Source organism: Ovis aries, chromosome 21 (assembly GCF_016772045.2).
Source record: "Ovis aries strain OAR_USU_Benz2616 breed Rambouillet chromosome 21, ARS-UI_Ramb_v3.0, whole genome shotgun sequence".
In the NCBI taxonomy this organism is placed as follows: Eukaryota; Metazoa; Chordata; class Mammalia; order Artiodactyla; family Bovidae; genus Ovis; species Ovis aries.
Window position 1 is genome coordinate 24,772,582 of NC_056074.1, and position 8,217 is coordinate 24,780,798.

The 8,217-nt window shown below is 34.8% G+C and overlaps 1 pseudogene; it reads left to right on the top strand.

The window, feature by feature from the left end:
- Positions 1-5,280: 5,280 nt before the first annotated feature.
- On the top strand, positions 5,281-6,248 carry LOC101110281 (putative olfactory receptor 8G3; annotated as a pseudogene).
- The last annotated feature ends 1,969 nt before the right edge of the window (positions 6,249-8,217 follow it).

Genomic DNA, 8,217 nt, shown 5'->3' on the forward strand with positions numbered 1-8,217 from the left:
GGCAAAACGCTCTCAGACATAAATCACAGCAGGATCCTCTATGATCCACCTCCCAGAATGCTGGAAATAAAAGCAAAAATAAACAAATGGGATCTAATTAAAATTAAAAGCTTCTGCACAACAAAGGAAAATATAAGCAAGGTGAAAAGACAGCCTTCTGAATGGGAGAAAATAATAGCAAATGAAGCAACTGACAAACAACTAATCTCAAAAATATACAAGCAACTTCTGCAGCTCAACTCCAGAAAAATAAACGACCCTATCAAAAATGGGCCAAAGAACTAAATAGACATTTCTCCAAAGAAGACATACGGATGGCTAACAGACACATGAAAAGATGCTCAACATCACTCATTAATAGAGAAATGCAAATCAAAACCACAATGAGGTACCACTTCACACCAGTCAGAATGGCTGCGATCCAAAAATCTGCAAGCAATAAATGCTGGAGAGGGTGTGGAGAAAGGGAACCCTCCTACACTGTTGGTGGGAATGCAAACTAGTACAGCCACTTTGGAGAACAGTGTGGAGATTCCTTAAAAAATTGCAAATAGAACTACCTTATGACCCAGCAATCCCACTGCTGGGCATACACACCAAGGAAACCAGAATTGAAAGAGACACATGTACCCCAATGTTCATCGCAGCACTGTTTATAATAGCCAGGACATGGAAACAACCTAGATGTCCATCAGCAGATGAATGGATAAGAAAGCTGTGGTACATATACACAATGGAGTATTACTCAGCGGTTAAAAAGAATTCATTTGAATCAGTTCTGATGAGATGGATGAAACTGGAGCCGATTATACAGAGTGAAGTAAGCCAGAAAGAAAAACACCAATACAGTATACTAACACATATATATGGAATTTAGGAAGATGGCAATGACGACCCTGTATTCTTTTTTTTTTTAATTTTAAAATCTTTAATTCTTACATGCATTAAATATTTATAGGAAGCCATATATATTTCATGCCATCTTTTTTCATTACTTTCTCCAATTATCTACATATGACTTTTAAAAGTTAAAATCAATTAAATTTATGTTTGAAGAGTCGTTCAAAAATCTGCAATAAAACTGATGACATCCTAAATTATTTCTATACAAATTTTTAGAAGCATGAACTTGAGTAACTTCTATATCAAACCCGAGTGCAGGTAAGATAACTTGTGAAAACCTGATTTCATTAAATAAAGTAAAAAACCCAAAATCCTTGAAGCAAAACTCTTGGTTATCAAGCATACAACATACATGTGTTAAAAATAATATGTATATTTGTTATCTGATGGGTCAACACAGCAAATCTGGAGATACAGTGCTACCTGGAACTTGAACACTCCAGTCTAAAATACTGTGGTTTCCCATACCTCGACCAGAAAAAAATTCTTCTATATTGACATTGATAAAATTCTTAGTATGTAGACTTTTATCCATGTAAATTATAGTTCAATAAATTTAGTTTAAACTTAAAAAAAATATGAGTTATACTGTTGCAGTCAGAGTTGTGGATCTTCCTAGATTGCCACCTTGAACCAGAACATGATTTTTTTTTAATTACTCTCTTTTTAAGCAAATTTTTTTTCACATTAAGTGACAGATCTCTATATTATTCCTCAATATTTCTTTTATTTATAGAGTTAAAGTCATTAACTTATTCTACTTGTTAGGAACTTTTCATGGGTAATGAAAGTAACCAGTTGAAACCTTCCTGCAGCCTGCATGTTAAAATATTTCAAATACCACTGTTTTATAAATACATCATGGTATCTAAATATAGTTTAATATAGGTCAATGAGAAAAAAAAATCATTCAACTATTGCACATAAAGGTTTTTTTTTTTTATTTTTTTCTTTATCCCCTGTGTGAAATCACTTTAGAATGTTCCTTTAAAGCAGGTCTTAAATATTTCCTAAAATTTTGAATTTTCATATAGCTTGACATGAAGTTCACCAGAGTTCTAATAAGATCTATCACAGCCTTGCTTCCAACCTATAGTCTAACAAAAAATGATAAATTACAATGATATGACACTATTAAACACTTGAGAGTAAAAGGGAGAAAAGGGAATTGCTAATTGTATCTTATCCCAAGAGTTGATACTTGTGGGATATGATCCTAATGGAAGATCATTAGCATTATCTGTTCCTCATCTGACTCTTAGCATCTATACTCAGAGTATAAATCACCATTGATATCAACCAACCTTTGGAGAGGGCCATTGACTTTAACAGAAGTCAGAACCATTGACTCAAACTTATTAAAACAGTATCTGCTAGGTTATGATGCTACAAGAAGAAGTCCTGCAAGGTTAGTACTCAGAACTATCCACCTGCATCACCAGAACCATTTTTCCCTTCAGAGAAATACAGAAGAAGAATACACAGCTCTGGTGTGCTGAGGAGCAAGAGAGATGTATTTGAATCCCAGTCCTGGACTTTAAAAGGTTAGATCTTCTGTTCTAGCTCCCTCACAGTGCACTAACAGATGCATCTAGCTATTTTTCTGTCTCTTTCTGTCCTCACTCTAATATTCACACTCCCTGAGGAGCAAAGGTTCCCTTATCATCTTTCTGTCCCTGCTGGAGAAAATTATGGCCAGTATTTCTTTGTTTACTCACCTCCACTCAGGCAGTGTGAGAGCTTTGTTCACCTGTGTTGGGGTCTATGTCAACTTATTACTACAATCCTTTCAATAATTTTATTAAAAAATCATATTTATTGACACTTGTATATAAAGTATTGTGCCAAGCACTGTATTGACTTTACAGTCTAGTATAGAAAAAAAGCCAATAAGTAACCCATAATAATTGATGCAGAATTAAGCATGTGCTAAATGTAAACATGAGAAAGGTGTTCCTTAGCGCATGGAAAATGGTCTTATTACCTGGGGTTTCCATTATTAAAGCCTTTAACTTAAGGACCCTAACTATTGAATAAATTTCATCAGATACACTGGGAATGTGTGAGGAGATAGAAATATAATGAGTCAAAAAAAAAGAGACTCTACCAACTGCTGTTTTGTGTAAAGTTAAATCATGTGATATCTGGTGGGATGCACAGGGAATTGTGTTCAATATCTTGTGATAAATCATAATGAAAAAGAATATGAAAAACAATGTATATGTATGTATAACTGAGTCACTTTGCTATACAGTAGAAATTAACACAATATTGTTAATCAACTATCCTTCAATAAAATAAATTTTTTTAATTAAAAAATAAAAGATTTTGTTGTTAGGTGATATAAATCATCAAATGACAGAAATTTGTTCAAACTTTATTTGGAGACCTCAGAAAATATTAATATTTAGATGTTAATATTGAGTAAAAATTTCAAATTTCAGTATCATTTTATATATTTAGGTAGAAAGGAGGAACAAGAAAATGTCTTAAGGAAAAACAGAAACAAAAATCCCAGCCATCATCGTAGGAATGAAAATGATACTAAAACAAAAGATAAAATGGAAAGCATCTCAATAGAATAAAATTGAAATAACAATGACAGTATCAGGGTCTTTCCAAGGGTATGGGACTGTGCTAAAAATCCCATAGGAATCAGTATTGTGAATTTATACAGGAGGTAGATTTTAGTGTTTCTGTTTTTCAGAGAGTTGGAAAGTAGACATATTATCTCAAGATCACGCAGGAAGAATGGGGTCGAGCTGAGGCTTCAATCCTCTACTGTCTACCACAATCAGGATCCATTAGAATGAAGATAATAGAAGAATATCTAATCCAACTACCCATTAGGTGTGTCCTTAAAGAATATCTGTATGCACATGGTTATTCAGGCTGTGCTCCAACTTTTATGACTGTCAGCTCGGGTGTGTCTGGTGATAGGGATGTTTGTCTTTGCTGTGAAACCAAATATTTCTTCCCATGGTTTGAAGCAGTTAATTTTATCCAATCTCTTGAATGTATACAATAAGTTCAGTACCTCCCACTGCCATGTGATGAACATTCAGATAATTTTCCTGTGCCACATGGATTTTTTCCTTGCTAGAAAAAAATATCCTTAGTTGTTTTAGCCATCTTAAAATAACTGATTTCTAGATGATATTTATGAAACTGTGCAGATTTACCTATATCACACACACTATTTTACTTCAAACTGAACACAATAGCCAAATATTACTAGAGTGTTAAGAATATAAATTTCTACTTTCTAGTATTCATTTCCTTTGCAAATATTGACTAAAGATACATTGGTCTTTAAAAAAGACATCACACAGTTGGCTAGTATTGAATTGACATTAAAATCACTTATTTTATTTTGCATGTACTTTATGAATCTACATCTCTCCCATCTTTGAATTCTATTGCTAGCACATGCAAAATGCATGATTATATTTTAAAAAGATTGGCATATCAAACACCTAGTGTTTGTATTCAAAGGCATCTTATGATTTACAGAATAGAATCATTTTCTCACCTCTACCATTTAAATCACGAAGTCCAAACTTCACAGATACATCTTGGTACACTGATGCCCTAGTCACAGTGGTGGAGTATGTGACTTGTATTTAGGCCATTATACTCTCACGCCTAAGATTATCCAAATTAGAATAAGAATGGTTCCTGGGGTGGAAAAACCTTTCGAGGTATAAGCATGATGTCTGTCAAGCAGTTGCATTTCTGCCCTCTGGAGTCAAAGTCCAGGGAGAAGGAAGCTGGGACATTAAAGCATCAGATCTCAGGTGAAATGATACTGGTCATCACATTTCAGATATTTTCAGTTGAGATGTTACTAAAGAAGACAGCCCCAACTAATATAACTACTTTGCACAGACTTATGAATCCTCTCGGTATTAATTATAGATAGCATATACAACTATTACATATTATAAACGAAATAAAAATACTATGCCATTCAACAAGCATGAAATTAATATATAAACATAGAAACTTGGAGGAAGGAAGAGTACTCAGAAATAATACTAGAAATGTTCGTGTTGACTGACTTTAAAAATCCATAAATTGTTTCTCTTAAACTTTATGAAATTTCTTAATTGTAAAGTTCTTCATGTTTATAATTTCTATTCTAGTTCAGTGAGATTAATTGTTTGTCCTAGAGTAGCCGGAGAGATACTGGAGAATTCCCTACATTATGTATGTCCTTTGCTGAAAGATATAGAATGATCCCTGCATGATTACTCCCTGCCTTTCTCTCTCACACACACAAACATACACACATGCATAAACCTCTCTTTCTCTCTCTCTCTCTCTCACACACACACACAGATGTATACTCATTTCCTATGTGTATGTGTTTTGTTTTTTTTTTTAAACTTAGAACCTGCTAAGAAGAAAATGGACCCAGGAAATCACTCCTCAGTGACTGAGTTCATCCTCACTGGGCTCACAGGACAGCCACGACTCCAGCTGCCCCTTTTTCTCCTCTTCCTAGGAATCTATGTGGTCACGGTGGTGGGAATCTGGGCATGATCACACTAGTTGGGCTCAGTTCTCACCTGCATACACCTATGTACTATTTCCTCAGCAACTTGTCTCTTATTGATCTCTGTCAGTCCACTGTCATTACCCCCAAAATGCTGATGAACTTTGTGACAGAGAAAAACATCATCTCCTATCCTGAATGCATGACTCAGCTATATTTCTTTCTTCTTTTTATTATTTCAGAGTGTTATATGTTGGCTGAAATGGCATATGACCGCTATGTTGCCATCTGTAACCCCTTGCTTTATAATGCCATCATGTCTTATTATAGGTGCTTCCAGCTCACAGCAGCAGGTTATATCTTGTGCATCATTCAATCGACATTCCATACTTGCCTTATGTTGAGACTCTATTTCTGCAAGGCCAATGTGATTAACCATTATTTCTGTGATGTTTTTCCACTCATGGAGCTATCCTGTTCTAGCATCTATTTCAACGAGTTATTGGCTCTAGTCTGCAGTTCTTTCAACGTCCTGATTCCTGCCTTGACTATTCTTATTTCCTATATCTTCATCCTCTATAAAATCTTCCACATCCACTCCACTGAGGGCAGGTCCAAAGCCTTCAGCACTTGCAGTTCCCACATCTTGGCTGTTGCTGTTTTCTATGGATCTGCAGCATTCATGTACCTGCAGCCATCATCTGTGAGCCCCATGGACCAAGGGAAAGTGTCCTCTGTGTTTTATACCTGCATTGTGCCCATGCTGAATCCTTTGATCTACAGTTTGAGGAATAAGGATGTCAAATTGGCCCTGAAGAATATTCTGAACCTGGGAAAATATAGATGAATAGACTCACTGTTGGTGTCATATCAGAAGTAAATGTTTGTTTTGTTGAGATAGGCAATGTTTTAGTTTTATTGTTCAAATTTTTGGAAATTCAGGATCATTTCCCCATACAATACATTTCCCAAATTCTCTCCGGGCTAATTCTTTGGAATTTGTGTTATATTGATTATGTATGGAGAAATATCAGGAATAATGTCAGAGACTCTTGAGAATTAAAGAAGCTCCAGTGTAATATCAAACACTGTACCCAGCACTTTATATCAGACAACTTTCTTTAATATTTATGATATCTCTCAAGGAAAGTCCTAGTATTGTTTCCATTTGAAAGATGAATAAATTGAAGCTTGTTTACTTTGAGTTAATGTCCCCATAGTCCTAAATTTAATAAAGACAGAGGGTAGAATGTCTGGCTCCAGGAACTGTGATTTTACTCAAAGTAATCTATTGCCCCCAGGTAATTGTGGGTAAATGTAAGGCCTTCCCAATAATTTCCTTCTACACATTGAACTTCTACTCTTCCTGTGAGACTGTATTGCTTTCCCCTAGACCTCTCCAATGCAATTTTCACTTTTATTTCGTTCAATTTAATGAAAATAATAAAAATATTTCAAATGTGTTGATCAAGCTAAAAGACCAAATGCAGAGTTACTACAGAATCTGAAGATAAGACTCATCAATGAGATTCAAATTATCATGTTCAATACCAACAATTTTTATAAAAATAGCCCAATACATTTTTATCTTTAAACCATTAGTGCTATACTGTTTATGTAACAGGGGCTTCCCTGATGGTTCAACGGTAAAGAATACAGTTGCCAATGCAGGGGACGTGGGTTCAGCTCTTGGGTGAGGAAGATACCCTGGAGAGGGAAATGGCAGCCCACTCCAGTATTCTTGCTTGGGAATTCCCATGAAGAGAGGAGCCTTGTGGGCTACAGTCCACAGGGTCACAGAGCATCCATTCAACACAACCTTGCCACTAAACTACAACAGTAAATTCATGTTAACAACTGCTCATAATAAACCAAAACTATGCAAGTTGTATCACTTTCATGAGGTTCATGCACTTTTGCCATGAAAGTTATAAACAATTGCTATTTCTTGACAGTTTTATCTTGGAAATATCTTTCCTCTCCCCTCATAGTTGTCTCTTTTACTTTTGGCCATTAACATCCGGTAAATATAAATTCACATGAAACTCTAAATATCTAGTTGTCTTCTGCCTCTTCTGAGTTCAAATCGTCTTACTCATTACTGACAGGTCAACGTTTTTGGGGTAGTGTGCTGCCTTATTCACCTGTAGTGTCCAAATATACCACAAATGTGATAAGCATAATTTTATTTACCACCCAGGTATTTTACTATCCATTCTTTCATCAAAGGCAAGCATTCATTTTCAATTATTTCATATTATTTGACTTAATTTTCATATTATTTATATTATATTTTATATTATTTGACTTAATTTTCATCAGTACTATAAAATGAAGGTAAATGGCTACAATTACAACTTCTATCTTAGGCATGATTCCTTGTCTGCTATATATAGTCCAGAATATATATATATATATATATATATATATATATATATATCAGCCATATCAGCACATATACCCTATCTGAACTGAAAGAATGGCTTCTATGGGTTTCTTCAAAATTTTAATTTCTGAATAATTATAGGAATTATCTGTGTACTTCCTTTTTACATTCTTTCTATATCTGACCTTTACTAAACTCCAACTCTTTTTCTCACTTCTTTTTGGCACACGAAAGCAACTACAAATGTAGTCTGTTCACTTATAAGGTGGCATTCCAGACACATAGTATTCTTCTCCAAACATATCAGAATCTTGCAGCCACAGCAAACTCTTAGCTAAAAGATTTTTGGGGCATGGGTATGGTGGATTTTCCTTGAATCTGAAAGAACTCCAGTGGAAGGTATTCAAAACAAGAGATCCTCTAGCACCTT